The 19,642-nt window shown below is 44.0% G+C and overlaps 1 protein-coding gene and 1 long non-coding RNA gene across 9 annotated transcripts in view; one reads left to right on the forward strand and one right to left on the reverse strand.

Annotated features, from left to right (window-relative positions):
• LOC120406073 overlaps nt 1–19,642 on the reverse strand; it is a 209,173-nt gene that overhangs the window by 74,183 nt on the left and 115,348 nt on the right. The window lies entirely within an intron of this gene.
• MTUS1 (microtubule associated scaffold protein 1) overlaps nt 1–19,642 on the forward strand; it is a 195,804-nt gene that overhangs the window by 21,149 nt on the left and 155,013 nt on the right. For 4 of the 6 annotated variants that reach the window (XM_039540304.1, XM_039540303.1, XM_039540299.1 and 1 more), the window contains exon 2: nt 16,538–16,661. The exons of 1 other annotated variant lie outside the window; for it this stretch is intronic. The gene's annotated coding sequence lies outside the window, so the exon portion shown is untranslated. Of the gene's footprint in view, nt 1–10,136; nt 10,316–16,537; nt 16,662–19,642 lie in introns of those variants that run through there. One more of the 6 variants, XM_039540300.1, reaches the window with a different exon arrangement.

A 19,642-nucleotide genomic window follows, 5' to 3' on the forward strand; every position in this document is an offset into this window, starting at 1 on the left:
GTTGGCAAAGAGTTCAAGGAACATTCTTTCGTTTGAAAAAGTCAAAGCTGAGCCCTGTTATTGCTGCATGGCTGAGTTGATCTTTGGAAACTGAAAACTCGTGAGAGGACTTACTATGCAGTTTGGCATCTGGATTTTTCCTACTCTAGTAGTGGCTTCTGTGCTACTGAGCAGAGCTTTTGGCAAATACCTGAATCTGATGACAACGTCTCCTTTTAAAAACCCAGCTTTCCGATAACTCTGGCAAGTAACTTATAGGGTTTTGTCTCTTTCATGTGGGAGGAATTATGATGTGTTCTGAAAGTCATGAGCAGTTTTCCAAGCTTAAAAACATAGATCTTAAAGCTGATTGTGCTATAAATATGAATTGAGGTGTACATCTCTTACTGTTTGTCTTGTGTGGTTAGCAGAGAATATACTTCCATTTCTTGAATTATGTGCCTGAATACAACACAAGGTTAATATTTCAGGAACAGACGATGGCACCATATTGATTATTGTAGTTTTTCTCAAGAGAGGAAACTTACAAACGTCTATGTATGACTGTCACTTAATGCTACAGTTCATTTTAAGACCCTGGAAAAAATGAAATGAAGCAAACAGTTAAAACTAAGTATTAGTGGCTTTTGTTAATAAAAACATACCACACTAGGAAAACTACTAAGGAAATTGGAACTGATTTACCATATGTTGGCTGATGCACTGTATCCTGTAAAGCTGGCTGATGTGATGGCAAAAGTTAATGTGATATGCTCCCCTTTTTTAAGAGAGAACTACTGAACTGCTGCTTTTTAAATGGAGTGAGAGAAATCTGGTTTAAAAACTGGTCAGTCTTACTTTCTTCATGCTCCAGAAAATTTCAAGCAATCTTTAAATCCACTTTAATAGCCCTATGAATGTATTAAGTGTGATCTCTGATTGGTATTCTGATCAAAAGTTGAACATTTCCAAAGAGAAAATTGGTAAGAGTGCTTTTCTTAATACAGTAGTAATAGTATTTGTATTGCAGTAGTGTCTAGGAGTCTGTCCCAGACCAGGACCCTATTGTGCTAGGCAATGTATAAATACTTAACAAAAGACTGTCCCTACTGAAACTAACACTTCAAATGTGCTGTGAGGGAGTTTGAATGTACAACACTACCACCTGAATATGCAACAGAATCACATTTTTAATGCTCAAAACATTATTTGCTAGTGATCTGTGTCTGGCCCAGGTTTTGAGAAGACTAGAGAATCCTTACAGCTCACTGACTGATTCTCAATCTGGATAAGACTGAGGAGGTGCTGAGGAAAAACTGGAAAATGTTGCAAGAATCTATAATCCCCTTCTAAATGAGGATGTTTGCCTGTCATTTGTTACATGAGCTTGCAATGTAGAGGATAGGTTGGATTAAGGCATAAACACTATATGCCTGCACCTAAGGCCCCAGATCCTGGAGTCACAAGTTAGATTCTAAGGGTACGTCTACACTATGGGATTATTCCGAATTTACATAAACCGGTTTAGTAAAACAGATTGTATAAAATCGAGTGCACGCGGCCACACTAAGCACATTAAATTGGTGGTGTGCATCCACGGTCCGAGGCTAGCATCGATTTCTGGAGCGTTGCACTGTGGGTAGCTATCCCATAGTTCCCGCAGTCTCCCCCGCCCCTTGGAATTCTGGGTTGAGATCCCAGTGCCTGATGGGGCAAAAATCATTGTTGCGGGTGGTTCTGGGTAAATGTAGTCAGTCATATCTTCCTCCGGGGAAGCAACGGCAGACAATCATTTCACGCCCTTTTTGCCTGGATTGCCCTGGCAGACGCCATATCATGGCAACCATGGAGCCTGTTTTGCCTCGTCACTGTCACCGTATGTGTACTAGATGCCGCTGACAGAGGCGATTCAGCAGCGCTACACAGCAGCATTAATTTGCTTTTGCATGATAGCAGAGATGGTTATCAGCCGTACTGTACCATCTACCATGCCATTGTAAATTGGCAATGAGATGACGGTTACCAGTCCTTTTGTGCTGCACCATCTGCTGCTGTCATAGGTGCCCCTGGCTGAGACCGGCTGGGGGCGCAAAAGACAAAAATGGGAATGATTCCTTGAGTCAATCCCTCCTTTACAGTATCTAAAAATAGAATCAGTCCTGCCTAGAATATGGGGCAAGTGTACTAGAGAACCAGTGTATCAGAGAACCAGAGAGCACAGCCGCTCCGTGTCAGATCCCGCAGAAATGATGAGCTGCATGCCATTCACAGGGGGTGCCCCTGCAACAACACCACCTGTTGATTTCCCTCCTCCCCCAGCCTTCCTGGGCTACCATTGCAGTGTCCTCCCATTTGTGTGATGAAGTAATAAAGAATGCAGGAATAAGAAACAGTGACTTGTTAGTGAGATAAAATGAAGGGAAGGCAGCCTCCAGCTGCTATGATAGTCCAGACAGGACATTAAGCAGTGTGGGGGAGAGGAGCCCAGCATCCCGCTGCTATGATAGTCCAGGCAGAACAGAATCTTTTCTTTACACATGAAGGGCGGGGGCTGATGGAGCTCAGCCCCCTGTTGCTATGATGAAGACGGTTACCAGTCGTATTGCACCATCTACCAGGAATGATCAGGAGCTTTTTTACCCAGGTGCCCCCGGCCGACCTCACCGGAGGCCAGCCAGGAGCACTCACGGGCTGATGACAGATACCAGTCCTTTTGCACTGCACCATCTGCCAAAAAGCTGATGATGACACTGGATATCAGCCATATTGTACCATCAGCCACCCATGGGGGGGGGGGGCAAGGATGCTGCTGTTGACTGCTGCAGCATCGCGTCTATCAGCAGCAATTAGTAAACATAGGGTGACATAAAAGAGTCAAGAGAGGATTTTTTTTCCCTTTTACTTCTGGGGGTGGGTGAGGGGGGTAAATTGACCAACTATGCCCTGAACCACCGTGGACAATGTGTTTGACACTACAGCCATTTGGAGCTCAGCCAAGAATGCAAATGCTTTTCGGAGACTGCAGGAACTGTGGGATAGCTTGAGTCCTCAGTCCCCCCTCCTTCCCTCCATGAGCGTCCATTTGATTCTTTTGGCTTTCCGTTACGTTTGTCACACAGCAGCGTGCTGAGTCCCTGCTGTGGCCTCTGTCTGGAGATTTTTTTAAAAATGCTTTGGAATTTCGTCTTCTGTAACAGAGCTCTGATAGAACAGATTTGCCTGCCCATACAGCGATCACATCCGTACAGTCCATGCTGGAGCTCTTTCTGGATTTGGATTTGGGACTGCATCGCCACCCGTGCTGATCGGAGCTCCACACTGGGCAAACAGGAAATTATATTCAAAAGTTCACGGGGCTTTTCCTGTCTACCTGGCCACTGCATCCGAGTTCTGATTGCTGTCCAGAGTGGTCAGTGGTGCACTGTGGGATACCGCCCGGAGACCAATACCGTCTATTTGCGGCCACACTAACCCTAATCTAATATGGCAATACCGATATTAGTGCTATTTCTCTCGTTGGGGAGGAGTACAGAAACCAGTTTAAAGAGCCCTTTATATCGATATAAAGGGCCTCTTAGTGTGGATGGGTGTGGCGTTAAATCGGTTTAACGCTCCTAAAAACCAGTTTAAACGCGTAGTGTAGACCAGGCCTCAGGTTCTCATAGTTGTGAAGAAAAGTTGTTTGTTTTTGAATAGTGACCATAGTGTAACCAGTGTAATGATGTTTTCTGCAGTCTATAAACAGTCTCAAATAATAGCTGTCCTCTGTATCCCAATAGGGTGCTCACTCCAAGACACTGCTCTGGGTGTTTTTTCAATTATCCCCCAGCAGTGTGGCAAAATGCAATGGGCCAAGCTCACAAAAGCAGATACCCCCCCCCACCCCCAGTAGGGGTGTAAATATTGAGGGTCATCCTACTGTTGCATAGGTTTGCCAAGTTCCCTATTGCAAGGGATGTCCCTTATTTAAATAGAAAATCAGTAAGAGGTACCTTTTTTTATCCTGTATTTCAACAGCAGGGGGCCAGTACACACAGATGGATCTTTCTACTCCCCTGTGCCCCTTCAGTGATGTGCAGGGAAAGCAGACAGGGTTGTGTTCAAGGGCCAGGGTCAAGAAGGGAGTAGAAATATTCACTTGTGCATATTGGCTGCTGCTGGACAGGGCCTCCTGCTGACGCTAGTGCTTGAGCATGGCCCCAACTGCTTTCCTTGCACAGGCTGTTTCTGGTAGGGCAAATGGATGGGGCTGCATGCACTGGAGCTGTGCTGAAGGGCCAGGTGTGTGTCTCTTCTCTAGTTCCGTAGCAGTCATCCCCGAGTGCACATGTGAGCCTAGCTGGAGCAGCCACCAGCTTTCCTGTAGCAGGATGCCAGAGGCCCAGCTGCTCTGAGGCGCACAAGAAGCTCCACATACTCTGGGGCGGTCATGGGAGGAAGCCAGCAGGGAAGTGGTTGGGGCTGGATTAATCAGGGCAGCATGGTGTCCTGGTGGAACAGGTGGCAGACGCCTGGCCTGGCCCAGCAGTGGGGCTTCTGCTGCTTGGTGCTAGGCTCTTGGAGGGCTTTGCTTGCCTGCCCCGTGCTCTGCACATGCAGTGCCACGTGGCTCTGTTGCAGTGAATCAGTGTCAGGCATTGTCCTTCCCCATCTTGGAGAGAAGTGCTGAACATGAACATCAGACATGTGAAAAGCACAGAGGCTGGGCACTGGCTGTTCCCTTGGGGAGAGCCTGGAGCTACTGGTAGGGGAGTCTCCTGGACACCGGGTATCTGGGCAGAAACTAGGAGAAATTTTGGCAAACATGGAGGGCTCTGTCTGTCCAGACACCTGCTTGATTGTGCCACAGAATGTCTGCACATTATTACACAATGGATTTCTCACTTGTTGGTTTTGCTCGTTTCTTAACTGATGCCTGAGTGCCCTGGTTTGATCACAAGCACCATCAGCATGGTCCTTCATTTAGCTCTGGACTTTCTCCGCCCAGGCTGAGAAGGGAAAGTCCATCCCTCCACTGTGCTCGTGACTCAGTGATGTTCTCCAACTCTTAGCTTCTCTGTATGTATGCAGTGGCATATCCAATGGATGTGGAGGCCATATCCATGTGGTAAACTGTGGAACCAAGGGATACATTATTAAATGATAGCAACATTGTTTTGCAAAGTTGTATTATAGTAGCACCCAACTGAGAGAGACATCCCCAGGGCCACGCACTGTACAAGTGAGCGAGCCCCTGCCCTCAGGAATTTGCAGCTGATGGTGGGAGGGAAGCCAGGGTGAGGAAGTAGCGTTGGGCTGTAGCCTCCCCACTTGCAGAGTCTCTGCCAACATACCCAGTAGAGGTGCATAACTGCTGGTCTGTGGCTGCTGCAGCAGTGGAGAAGCAAGATGGGCAGAGAGCCTGGTCCTGACAGCCAAGACCACCTTCAAAAAGCAGCAAGAAGTACCCCTGGCAAATGTAGGTGAGTACTGCTTATTATTAAAGATATCAGGAGGCGTGGTGGGGTGGGGCATGGTGCTAAAAACCTAGTCCCTTATTTTTTAAATACGATGTTGGCAACCCTACTGTCACCTCTCAGTTTCAGGATGTCATGGGGGGAGAGAGAGACTGCTGGTTGATCATAAGGGGCAAAGACCTCTGCTGCTTCTTGGGAGAAGGGGGTGTAAGAGGGGCTTTCCTGGGAAGGCAGGGGGCATTTCTACTCCAGATGGGGAGAGGGTGAGGCAACAGCAATGGGGCAGGAATGTGTAGGGACCCTAGAGTTCCTTAATCTGGCCCTGATCTATGAATATGTTGGATCTTCCCTGTTATGTGATTATCTAGGAGCATCCAAGATCAGTGTCTAAGAGCTAAGCTGTTACTGGGTTACGTTTTTGGTATATCAATTTTCAGTTACTGCAGTGAATTCTTTGATAGCTACATCTTAGCCCAGAAAACTGAGATGGTATATGAGGTGACAACCTTCCAGTTAACATTGCTTACCAAGTGGGCTATCATATCAGCACTCTGGTGTACACTGACTCTGTTTGCTTCCAGGTGTGACGCAGTGTGGATTTGAACCTATATAAATTGCTTTGGCACATGTTTGAGACTCTCTCTCCTGGTGCCATAGTGTAGTCGGTGGAGGCACTTGAGTTGGAATCACCTCAATGTAGCTGCCAAGTTTTGTTGCATGTAGAATGCTATTGTTATCCATTAACCCAGGCAGTTAGCTAATAGTTGGGGTAAAAACATAAAAACAGCTGTACTGGGTCAGATCAATCATCCATCAGGCCCAGTGTCCTGTCTTCCAACAGTGGCCAATGCCAGGTGCGTCAGAGGGAATGAATGGAACAGGGCAATTATCAAGTGATCCATTCCCTGTTGTCCACTCTCAGCTTCTGGCAATCAGAGGCCAGAGACGCAATCCCACTCTCTAGCTATCTCTGACCATCTTGGCTAATAGCCATTGATGGACCTACGGATGCTCCCCAATTTATGCAAGCGTTCCATTCTGGAACACCTTGCATAACTCTAATTTTGGGTAAGTCGGGAATGCATACCCAACCATTACGCCACCAAAAAAAATCCCAACTTTCTAGCTTATGGCACTTATGGAACTTGTTCCATAAATGTGGGTTTGCGTAACCCAGGGAGTGTCTGCATCTTCCAAGATTTTTCAGGTTTTCTATTAGGAAAAGAAACTCAGTCTGATTGGTCTTGCATGTGGCCTGTGTGTGGGTAGGGGCTCCTATTGTTTCAGCTACTTTTACTCCTGAAAAGAGCTTAACTGCCTCTTACATTTAGCCTGAATGAAGAGCCGTTTTCATGCTCACCAGCTTCAATGAAGTTTTGCCCAAGCCCCAGCCTATTGCTAGTCAAATTATTCAGTGAGAGAACTTGCAAATAATCCAATTTAATTTATGATCAACACACTCTGCCCTGAGCAATGATGGTGGGGAGAGAACATGGAGCAGAACTTAACAGCAGCTCTGTCTGGGCTAAATGCTGAAGAGCTCTGAAAGGGGGAGGTAACTGGGTGGATGGTTTGTGACTATTGGCTCTGCTGTAGAGAAGGTGGTTGCTGAGGGTCTGGGGGAGGGGTTCTAGGTGGAGCATGGTGCAGCCGGCAGCAGGAAGGAGAGCTTGGGACCAGGTGAGGTCCTTCACCTGTGCTGCTGCCCAGAGCTTTATCCTCAGTTGTTACCATCACTCAGCTGCTCATTCCTGGCTCTGATCCAGCAGGGAAAGGAGGTGCATCAGCAGTCTCTAGCAGCCAAAAAGTGCAACTTCAGGTAAATGCCTTCAGCTTTCCTCCACCTTAACTGGCTGTGTTAACATTGCAGCTGAGAAGTGGGAATGCATGACTGGACTGCCAAATCCTCATGTGTCACATGAAATGCATATGCAGCAGTCCTGCCTTAAATTGAGAGGGGACTGATGACTCAGCATTCATCAAAGAGGGAGCCAGTAACTTGAAATCCACTTTCCTGCCCAATCCAAATAATCTGAGTTCATTGTCCTCATGGACATGTTGCAAGGTCAGTCTATCCAGTCAGGATGTTGGGGAGGCAGTGGATTGATATCTGGGAGCTGCTGGTGTGCTTGCTGCTGTTATAATTTATCAAGGGCACCAAGGCACCTTTTTGCATACTTCTGTTTAAAATCGGGAGTGACACTTAATGGCTTCCTATGTCCGCAATTCAAGGGACACTATCAAGTCAAATGTACAGTAACTTCCATTTTTAATTATTTAAAAGCCAAGGCAAATTAATGAAAACATTTGTTTAAAAACAAACCAGTGGAAATTTTTCCTGAAATGTCAAACCTTAAAGATTGCAAGTTTCTGTTGTTTGAGAACCTGAAAGTTAAAATATCAATACTGAGCATTTCTTGTCTTGGGCAAATACCAACTAAACAAATGTAAAAGGCTAGTCTACTTGCATGATGATTAGACTGTTCTTCAAAAATCTGATGTAAATATGTAAGTGAAGCTTGTACTTTAGAAGTGTTTATTGAATTTGTTCTTTTTAAATCTTATTCTGGTATATTAATAATGCTTTTTGTCCTGCTGTGTGTTGGTGTTCAAGCTATTACTTAATTCAGTTACCATAGGTGCTGTCACCTCTCTAATGACAAGCTTAGAGCATGTGCCTCCACTGTTTGTTTCGGTCACAACAATGGAAAGGCTTCACCTATGCTTTATTTTAAGATCTTTAATATAAAGTATGCTGGTTCATACATCTTGTACACGGTAGATACTTGTCAAGTGCTCTGCTTTTTTAGGTTACATATTTGGTGTCTTTAGTATTGAGAACTAGCAAATTTTGTCATATTCAAAATTTCTTGTGTAAAACAAATGTACTTACCCTTATGTGACATCATGTTGCTCTGTGGTGGGATACATTTGATTGGTTCTTCATGATCATCATCACTCCCATAACCACACTGGTCATTGGGGCACCATCATTGATGAGCATCTATCCCTGATGATTGTGTGTCAGTGCTTGAGTCTCTGCGAAGTCCATTCCTGTCCACTCTTTTATGTTGTCAATCCATCTGTTCTTCTGTCTACCTCTTCTCTTCCCCTGTATTGTCCCTTGGAGGATGCTCTTGGATAGGCCAGATATTGTTATATGGCTGTACTACTTCAGCTTGTGCTTCTTCATGGTCATCAGGAGATCTTCATATGACCCAGCACATTGAGTGATGATGTTGTGGGCCTCTTTGTTAGTGACATGGTCAAATTAGGAGATGCCCAGGATTTTACAAAAGCATCTCATCTCTAATACGTGTATTTTCCATTCAAGTTCTTCCGTAAGGGTCAATGTCTTGCACGCATACAGAAAAATGAAGATGGCCAATGCGTGCAGCAGTTTCAGTTGGGATTCCAGGGAGATGTTCTTATTCCTCCAAATTGGCTTTAGCTTTGCCACTGCTGCTGTTTGGTTAACCTACCCTAAGCAGTGGACCTACTGTTTTGATACGGCATTAAAGTTGTGGTGGTTATGATACTTAAGTTTAGAATAGCCTTCACTTTTTTTGTTAGAAACTATTTTAACAGGTGGACCTATTGAATATGTATTCTACTGACTACACATACCAGTAGGCAACATACAAATAAAGCTGAATAGTGAGGCATGTTCTGTTTAATTTTGGCATATAAGAGAGAGCACACAGCAGGCCTTAGTTAGCAGGCCTGTATAGCATTACAGCATCCAAATAGGTGCTACATCTCTTTTCTAATCTATTTTATTCAAGATTACTGTGCACTAGTCTTTGGTGTGACATGAGAAAAGAATATGTGGAGCAGTTGGTATATTTTACTCTGTTTAAAAAAATAACTAGAAAATAAGCACTAGTTCATGGAATGGTTTGGTTTTAGTAGAGCCTTTTGGCTTAAACAACCAGATTTTCTAATTTACTGGAAAGTTAATACTAACTTCAGTAAGTATCTTACTGTGTGGTCTACAGCAAGTTCTTAAGGCATTTAATCTAAGTTAGAAATAGACCAGTAAAGACAATAATCAACTTCTTCTTTTCCCCGCTTTAATTTATTTAAAATTTGGCTACGTTCAAACACTGCTATAGCTTGTGTTACGCTAGTTATGTGCTCTGTGGAATGATGGCTGTAATGAAGTGAAAGTTTTGGTTTAATAAAGCTGAAGGGGAAACAAAATGTGCCAACTTGAATCTTTAAACTTACATTACTGTTTGGGAGACAGAGAAACAGAGATGCTAAAAAAAAAAAAAACCCTTTCTATATATGTATTGCTTAAATCCAGACGTAAGATGAGGTATTTGTATACATAGACACAGACTATCATAATGGGGTGGGACACAAACCAGATAGTGCATATGACATAATTGTCAAGAACTGGTGATGGGGGGCAAACCATTAGTGGACATGTAAAATCCCTTAGGAATTGAGGGCTGGGGGAGAACGGGACAGAGTTGTGCCGGCTTGAGACTGAAAGTAGGATGAAAATAAGAAATCTGAATATGTGAACTTGAGCATGCTAAATGGGCATGTAAGGTGTGCTTTGTTTGTAGTAGAGGGGCCCCTAATACTATAACGTTGCATTCTCCCCTGATAGGCATCCGGGCTCTTGCACTTCTGATGTAAGGAACTATAAATGTTTCAATGAACTACCACAAAAATCCTCCCCAAAATACCTTATCAGAGTGAAGAGAAACTTGTGCATGTGAGGAAGAGAAAGAAGCTTGTTAATATCTTAACTTTGGCTAAACTCACTAAATCCCAAGATGTCAGATGGAAAAAGCCACTCACCAGTAGCAAATAGGAACCTTTCTTCAGCATGCGTATGAGGAATCCACTTCTTTCGTATGGCTTAGGTAGGTAGTAACAACTACAAATTTATATCTAAGTTTGATAGCCAGCACGTTGCTGCAGCAGTGAGCTGGTGAATGTCCTTCAGGCTCCCGGCAAAAGAACGAAGGGGACATTCAGATGTTATGTGCTCTATCGTTTGTGCCTGGTTACCACAGTTGCATACAGGTGTTTGCCTCATTTTCCATTTAAAGAGGGTTTGTCCACATCTCCCATGAGATGTCCTAGTGCAGTTCAATCTGCACCAGTCTTCCTGATATAAATCAAAACCCAGGGGTTCCTCAACAGGATCAATGATGAGCTGTTTGTTTTGAGTGGTCGAAGTGCTCCGTGTGAGACGGTGATACGGTTCCATAGAGGGTTGCTGGATTTTAATCTCTTCTGTGGTGGGTTCTGCAGGTCCTGGTGCACTGGGATCCTTGTATTTACATTAACATAATTACAAAAGCAAGATGTCTGAGCAGCTCTTCTAATCTGTGGAGGCTGGATGTGCGATACGACTGGGAGCCAGCCAACTGGAGTACATTTGACCATCCCCCGACACTATGCATGTAGTTAGCTTTATTGAGTTGAGTGTCAAGGAATTTAGTGTGACTGCTATGAGACTACACTGTTGCATGATATTCAGCTGCAGAGTATACCAAGGCAATTGTTGTGGTCTGTAAGGTCCATGAACTGTTTCAGCCTATTTTCTGATAAGCGCGACACGAGACTTGACCTTATCATGGGTGTTCTCAAGATATTGTCATAAGGTCAAACTCCTGTTCAATGTATTGCCAAGATGCTTTGGAATAGCTTTGTGGCTGACGTGCTCACCGCAGAACTGCACATCAAGTTTGGTATTAGCCGTTTTATTATTCAGGTGGAAAGTAGTTATCATGTGTGAGTGACTGTGTGGTGGTGGTGGTTTTTGTTTTTATAATATATGTTTCCAGCATTGGAAATAATCAGCCATTGTACTAAGATCTCGGGCTAGGTTGCACCTAGTGGTATGGAGGCTTGGGCAATATCATCTGCCTACATGAATTTCCTTGACTCCATCTCTGGTATGTCCATGATGTATAGATTAAAAAGTGTTGGGGCCGGGACAGAGCTCTGAGGGATGCCCAAGTTAAGAGTTCTTGGTCTACACCATTAAGGTGTACCTTAAAGCGGCGGTCCCCAGTCATTGCCGCCAAGAGGCGTATCGTTTGCCGGCAGTAAATGACGCAGGAGACCTTGAAGAGGAGGCTCTGTCTCCAGACAGCATCATATGCTGAGGACGGATCAACAAGGGCAATTCCTGTCTTCAACTTGCATTGGAATCTGCCTCAGCATGGTTGGTAAGTGAAGCTACTTGGTCACAACAGTTCCTCTTCGGGTGAAATCCTACTTGCTCTGCTGGGAGGATGTCTTCAATATTAGACGGACGGAGGAGTAGTGCCTGTTCCATGAGCTTGTTGGTGGTTGAGAGGAGAGAGATGGGGTGGTAGCTGGCTGCATCCTCTAGGGGTTTCCCAGGCTTCAGTAGGGCAATCACTGCTGCAGGTTGGCACTTCTCTGGTTCTATGCACGACAGACATTCCTGTCACCGTTTTACAGACCTCCTAATAAACGTAGGAATCAACTGATGAAGAAGGTTAATAGTTCATAGTGGAAAGCCACAGTTCTTGCCTTTGTGGTTGTGAAGGTAACACTGAACTACTGCTAATGGTTTTCAGTGCCTCTGCTACATCCTCTGCACGTTAATGAATTTTGCAGGAAATTTGTCAATTAAAGAGCTCAAACGAGTGAATTAAGAGACTTTTATTGAATTCTGCAAATAAAAGTCAAGTATGTTCTAGATTGCAAAATTGATTTAATGTTTGTATGCTCTGTAGTCTGAAGCCTATGAGAGAAGGGAAGTAACTCAGTGAGTGCACTGCTGGAGAGCAAGGGGAGTTGACTGAGAAAGGCATACCTTGTTTACATATTAAATACAGATAACTAAATTATACCCCAGTGTCCCCAAACTAAGTTTTGTACTTGGGTAATATACAAAATATCAGCACCTCTTGGGAACCACCTGGACAATGACTGGGTATGGGATCACCCTGATGAAGACTGATGCTTGCTGAGATTGGGTAAGAGGACCTGTAGAGAGCTGAAGTTTTAGGGGGAGGAGACTACATTTCTGGTTTGCTACTGGGACTACTTTGCTGGGTGAGAGAGATTCTCGTGGTTATTTTATGCTACTGATCCCTTTGTACCTTAGAGCTGAGCTGAAAACTGTAGCTGCCTTATGTGGGTAGAGCTCAGCAGCAGTTTGTCATTTGGCCTGTGGCAAGTAGAATGCAGAGCCCAGCAGCAGTTCTGCTCATTTGGCCAGCAGCAAGCAGAGCAAAGAGGCAGGTGGGTGCACTACAGCCTCCAGCAGGACTGCAGCAGACTGAGAACAGTTATGTGGACTAGATAGGAGCGGAGGAATTGATAACATCAGTCTACACTGGCCTGCAGGCTCTGGTGAGGCCTCCCTCTCCCAGTTGCTGAAATCATTATAGCAGGACAGGCAGTAGAGTCCTAGAAGCTGCCAAAAAACCTGGGACCCTAATTTTCCTGGGACTCCTGGAACCACAAAGTGAGTGGGGGCTAGGAGGCAGCAAAACTGCATCAGCCACTCACGGTCCAATTGTTTGAAGCTGTGACTTGTGCACCCTATAGTAGTAGGTTGTAGAAAATGTTATATTGCAGGCAAGGCTGTCTGTATCCAGGGCAAAAATTCAGGCCAACTGGCTAAGCTGACATATCCTATAAGCAGAGGAATGGGAATAAGATCAGAAGATCCTCAATTGGCTAACAAGTGGTCCCTCCCTTAGGCAGACCCCCTTGCTATCCAATCCAACAGGAAATTAGCAAAGCTTTCTTCCCAGCGCTTGCATGGAAAGTTGAGCACTGTCAGTTCTCTGGCCAGGCTTTTTGGCTTGTATGTTGCCTCTTTTCTCTCATGTCCAAGGTGTCTAGGAAGATAATTCAGTACCAAACAACAGTAGTGCCCTGGCCCAGATACACGTTTCCTCCAGGCTATTGGGATCTCATTTATCAGAGTGCTCTAAGGTACAAAGGGATCAGAGTGCCTGAAACCTGAGCAATCTTTCACCTGTATGAATTCTGTTCCAAGGGGTGAGTAAATTCTTAACTCAGATCCAGGAAGCCTTCAAATGACTCATAAAATAGTTTGGACAATGTGGTGCGTATGAAAGAAACTAAATGTCATATGCCTTAAGGATATAAATGTCAAATTTTAATTCTACTTAACTTCCTCCTGTCTCTGGTCTAAAGGATGCTGCAATGGTGAAATGTGGAGTGTTGACATCTTGTTCCCACTGATACAGAATAAATTTTTTTCTAGTGGTAGGAATAGGAGAATCTTTCATCTCTTTCTGACTTCACTCAACCACTTCTTAATAAACTCACTTTCTTAATTTCTTGGGCAATAGCATGTCTAGCTGGGTTGATCTGGCCTGGAACACTTTTGTCATCAGTAGGGTGAACAGATAGCAAGTGTGTGTGTGTGGGGGGGAAATGTGCCCCTTTTTGGGTGGGGGGGGGAGGAAGGGGAAAAAGTTCATATGTATATATGACACTGCCCCTAATATTGGGATGGTCCCAATAATATCTGGACATCTGGTCACTCTGGTCATCAGTCACTTTAAAAGTAGGTAGGTAAACAAAGGATAACCAGGTTGTCTAAACAATCACTATACTACTGCTACTTATAACTCATTTTATTCATAAGCCTTGGAAATCTAGCTGGTGCAATCATGTCGTACAAAGGCATGTTTTTAACCAATATACAACTCAAAAGGTCTTCCAAGGATTAGTAAGATGTGGACAGCATTGCCATTAGTAAGAAAATGGCATAAAGTTCCAAGGATTTCACTGAATCCAGTTGCTGCAAATGAGTGAATTACTTGGCACCTGCTTGACTTGGGAGTGGGGATGAAAGGTAACTGAGGGTCCATTTCTTTTAACCCGGGGAAGACAAACCAAAAAGATGTCAGAGAGCTGTCACCTGTTAATGATATTGGCAACTTAGTTGGGGTCAGTCTTGTTGGATTGTTGCATCTTCCAGTGTGTGTGGATTATGGCAATGAGTGCTTATTTGCTTGCTCTCAGAAAGCAACTTTTATCATCTGAGTATGTGGACCTTGCCATGGTTTTTCATGCTTTTGTATTCATAGTAATCCAGTCGTGAGTTAACAGCTAAGGTTCACCTTATTCAGCTTCTTTAGAACATGGCTGCCCACTTACGTGACACATCATACAGACAGCACATGACATTTGTGTATGATAACCTGCACTTGCTTTGAATCATTCTTCAGTTGAAGTCAAAGGAATGTTCTGGCTTTGACTTTCAGGGCATGCAACACACTGAAGCGATGGCAGGGGGGAGTGAGTGGGGTTACGGGTGTTTAATTTATGCTCCATTGGAAGCTGTTGACAGCTAAGTGCTTTGAATAGGAGAAAAACTTGAGAAGCAAAAACTTGAATGTGAACCTTGTATGGCTTTTAAGGTATTGGAAAGCCTAGAATTCTGATCTAGAGGCTGGATAAACTGGAAATGGTAAGCGGTTTAATAAAGTTGGTGTCACTTGTTGCAAAACAACAAGCAACATTTATTTTGATGTAGAATTTTTAGAAAATTCTTCTCCCTGGATCTAGTTGCTTAAAGTAATTGAAACAGATACTGATGCAACTATTTGCCTATTAAAATACAAATTCTAATTATCCTTTGGTAGCACAGGGTTTTCTAGTCACTTCAGGTAATCTAGAAATGGTCTTGTTAGATCTTAACTTTTTTAGACCTTCAGTATAAAGTCTGCATGTAGTGCACACCACAAGACTGCAGTTCCTCTAGTTCCCCAGGGCACTCTTCTTCATTCAGGGTTGTATCCCCTTGAACTGAGAGGGAACCACATTCAACTAGCAAACCTTAAGACATGATTCCAGAAGGCTGAACTTCTAGGCCAATTCTGAATCATGTGGGTGAGACACAAACACAACCTCCACCTGGCATTGTGTCGAGTGATCTATACTCGGCTTCTTTCTTTAAGAGTCCATTGGAATTTTAGCCCTTGGAAGTCTGCAGACAGGCTATCAGCATTCACTCAACTAGCAGTATGGAGAATCTCTGTTTTAGGGCTAGAGTAGTGTTGTCAGGCAGCTTCATGCTGTCACAAAATAAATTGGGCTGTTCCTTCAGAACTGCTCTGTACAACTTTGATTAAATACTATCTCTTTATTTAGGTAGCTCATCTTCTTGCCCTGGGATGTGCTAGATATAGTACTATACCATACTTGACAGATTCTCCTTGTTTTGGGGAGTGAGTAAAATAGTGTGGGGTTTTTTCCTCCAATGAGATGTTGTGTTCAGGGGCTAGTGTGCTATTATTCCATGGTCATGGAATAAGCTTCAGAATTCACCTCTTGCTTCAGGACAAAAGGAAAAATTCTGAACAGTGTAACTGGAATACAATGCACCAGAGTTTAGAGTCTGCAGCTATCCCATTACACCCTTTTTTTTATGTTCATCATGAAAGATGAAAACTGGAATATCAACACTATTTCACTACTTATCACTTTAGCTGAATGTTTCTGCTAAAATGTTTCTCAAAATCTCAAGCAACCTACCACACCAACTTGGATGCTAAAAGCCTCAACTGTCTTAACAATTTGTGAAAACCTCCAGCCTCCTCTTGCAACTTCTTTGATGCAGTTATGCTAGCCTCTTGTGTTCACAATGTATAAAACAGAACTTTATGTCAAAATATACTGGAACTATTGCACTGATGTCACCTTCATATTTAATCAATGAACACTTAAATTTCCAGTTTAAGTGAGGTTCCAGCAAATCTTCAATCTTTTGCATCAAAATACAGCAAGATTGCTGGATTAGTGGCAAAAGTTAGTTTTCCCCTCACTATGGTTGTGATCTTTCTGGAGCAATAACCACTTCTTTTGTACTGGCCATATCTTTTTTTAAAGATCACAGTGGGATATCCTATGGATCCTACTGTTTAATTCATACCACATAAAGGATACATTAGCAAGAAGTCTTATTCCATATTGCATTTTTGAGTCATTAGAAACTCTGCCCCAGCTTACTTGACTTCTCTCTTTCAGGCAAGAATTAAATAGACTCTTGGTGAGTTGTTATATTAATCCATAATGCTAAATAGTAATACTGCATTTATTTTATTCCATTACAGAGTCTGGATTATCAACTTTAAAGACTTGATGTCTTCCTAAAATGTATGCTGAAGTTCAACCCCATAAATTCTGCTAGTTGTGGTAATTAGTGGGTGAAGTTCTATGGTCTGCTGTACACAAGAGGTCAGTAAATGATTGCCTTAATCTATGAAATTGCATTAACTCAAGCCAGTGTGTTTTGCCAAACTCTATACTGCTGTGCTGACACTATACATTACTATTGGATTACATAGTGGTCTATACTGTGGGTTGGAGGGTAGGGGCATATAATTCAAGAAAGAGGGATTCCACACTAGAATGTGGTAATGCCAAGAGTTTCAGGGACATGACCTGATGCTAACTGACTTTTAACACCCATTGTTTGTAGTGCAAAACATACTATACAATTGTAATCTGTTTTTCTGATGATAAAGTAGAAATTCTAGTACTATGAATGTGTTTGCATTAGACAACTAAGGCCACAATTCTGCCTTGATTTCCAAATCTAATGGCATAGTTACAAGCTTATGACTTGGAAAATTAAAATCTTTTTCTGGGAGTCATGAATATCTTGTGCTACTTGAATGACACTCTCTAGGCTCTCCTTCCTTGCCTGCAACCTGGTGGTGTTGGTGCCTTCTGTGCTGTTCCCAAGGTTTATATTCCTGTTTTATGTATTCTCCTTAACAGTCTCTTATGCAAAGTCTTAAACTTGTCAGTCAAGAGGAGACTTGCAGCAGGCAGCAGCTCCCACCTGTTGAGGAGCATATGTCATCAAACAAGAAGTGTCCCTGCAGTCATTTCAATTTCACTGAGGAGCTCTGCCATGTGAGTGGGAGTTGAGCATTTATTCAGACATCCTTCATACTTCGTAGGGCCTCAGAGGAGAGTTCCTTGTGGCTGCTCTCCTTCCCCGTGATCCGATCTGCTATAGAAGAGGAGACCTTAGACAATGCCTCTGGTCTGGCTTTTGTTGAAGACATAGGGATCCCTTCTCCTGACAGGCCCTCTACTCATCCAAAAGGAAAAACAAGAAGTACTTGGACTCACCTTGGATAGGATGAGAAGCAAGTGGGGGCATGTTTGGAGGAATTTTGTGATGAGTGGGAAGAACCAAGTGATTGAGGCAGGAAGAGCTAATTGAGAAGGGGTTAGGATAGATCAAGTATCCCAACTAACTTAACAACATTCAAGGGAAAAATCAATAGGGAAAGATTTGCATTAAACAAGCTGAAAAGACGGAATTAGAAATGTCCTTCAAGGCAAAAATGACTCGTACAGTATTTTTTTCCAAGTTTAAACACAATGTTTTTAACATAGTAGAAAACATTCCAAGAAATGGAGAGTGGAAAAACAGAGATAAAGAAGCTATCAGCTCCCATGTAAGCAAAAAGTCAGCTGTCTCATGAGCACCAAACTTCCTTCTTTCTCCATTAATGAACCACTAGTTGAAAGAGATTGGGGGGTGGGGGGGGAGAGGGGTAGAATATTTGTTTGAAAATAGACGAAAACGAAGTGCTTGTGCCTGATCTTAGCTTTTATGTAAGTGTTTGGGCGGTATAGGCAAATGGCTGGCATTGGTTTCTTTTCCTACAAAGCTAACAAAGGCAACTTCCATTAGCACACAAAATAAATCACTGCTTAATGTGACTCGGTATTGACTGTGTAGTTACAGTATTATGATACAGTAACACCAGTACCACAGTACTTGAAAGTACAGCATTTTAAGTTCACTCAGTACCATATATTTGATACTACCATATGCCTTGGCTCCTAGCCAAGTCATTGTGTCCATCAACTTGAGTGCTGGCTCTTGCCTCTCTAAGCTTCATCCCTTGCAAAAGAGAGGGTATAGGAAACACTGGCTTCTGAATGAGTGGTTACAGGAGGCCTAGGGAAAGTAGCCAGGGGTCTCAAGATGCAATATTGAAAATCAAGGCCAGCCCAAATGAGGAGAATCTAGAAGAGATTTCAGAACAGAGATGTCATGCATGGCTGGTTGGTCAGACCTATCCGTTCAAAAAGGAGTGATTTTAATTTCATCCTATCCTAGTTATATCCTCATACTACTTTTAATTCCTTTCCTTTCCTTCATCTTCACAGCCTTCAAATGTGATAACTTATGTTGCCCATATTCTTGGCAGATTTGTTATCGTCTCATAATCTGAAAATCATTGAATGTATAAATGTACACCTGAATTAAGACAAATAGAGAAAATCAACTTGTTCTAGTCTCTGGTTCCTTCATAATATTCAACTCTTAGGGTACGTCTATGCAGGGGCGGCTCTAGGCACCAGCAAACCAAGCTGCTGCCTAGGGCGGCCAAATCTAGGGGGCGGCAGGCTGGGCCAGTGGACCTGCCGCAGTCATGCCTGCGGGAGGTCCACCGGAGCCGCGGACGACCGGACCTGCCGCAGGCATGACTGCGGAGGGGGCGCTCGTCCTGCGGCTCGGCTGGACCTCCCGCAGGCATGACTGCGGCAGCTCAAGCGGAGCCGCGGGACCCGCGAACCGTCCGCAGCCGTGCCCGCGGGAGGTCCGCTGTTCCCGCGGCTCCGGTGGACCTCCCGCAGGCATGCCTGCGGCAGGTCTGCTCGTCCCGGGGCTACGGTGGACCTGCCGCGGGAGCTCAACCGGAGCCGCGGGAAGAGGGGACCCGCCGCGGGACCGAGGAAGGGCGGCGCAGCACACCGCGCTGCCCGGGGCAGCCTATTTTCTAGAGCCGCCCCTGCGTCTATGTAGGTAAGCATACCTAAGCTAGCTGTAATCTAGTACAGTGAAGATCTGTATTGATTCAGCTAGTTTGCATTAAAGCTACACTGCCATTATCTTCTCTAGTGTTGGTAAACATAGGTAGATTAAAGTGAGCAAGTGCACACTGCCTCTGCCCCTGCCCAGAGCACTGGCTTCGCAGCTCCCATTGGTCGGGAACAATTTATGAAGGGTTTTAGTGGATTCTCCATCACTGACAATTTTTAAATCAAGATTGGATGTCTTTCTAAAACATGTGTTGTAAGAATTATTTCGGCAAGTTCTACAGCTTGTTACACAGGAGGTCAGACTAGATGATCACAGTCATACCTGCTGGCCCTAGAATTTACAAATCTACAACAGGCCACGTATG

The sequence above is a fragment of the Mauremys reevesii genome, linkage group 5 (assembly GCF_016161935.1).
Source record: "Mauremys reevesii isolate NIE-2019 linkage group 5, ASM1616193v1, whole genome shotgun sequence".
NCBI classification, from domain to species: Eukaryota; Metazoa; Chordata; order Testudines; family Geoemydidae; genus Mauremys; species Mauremys reevesii.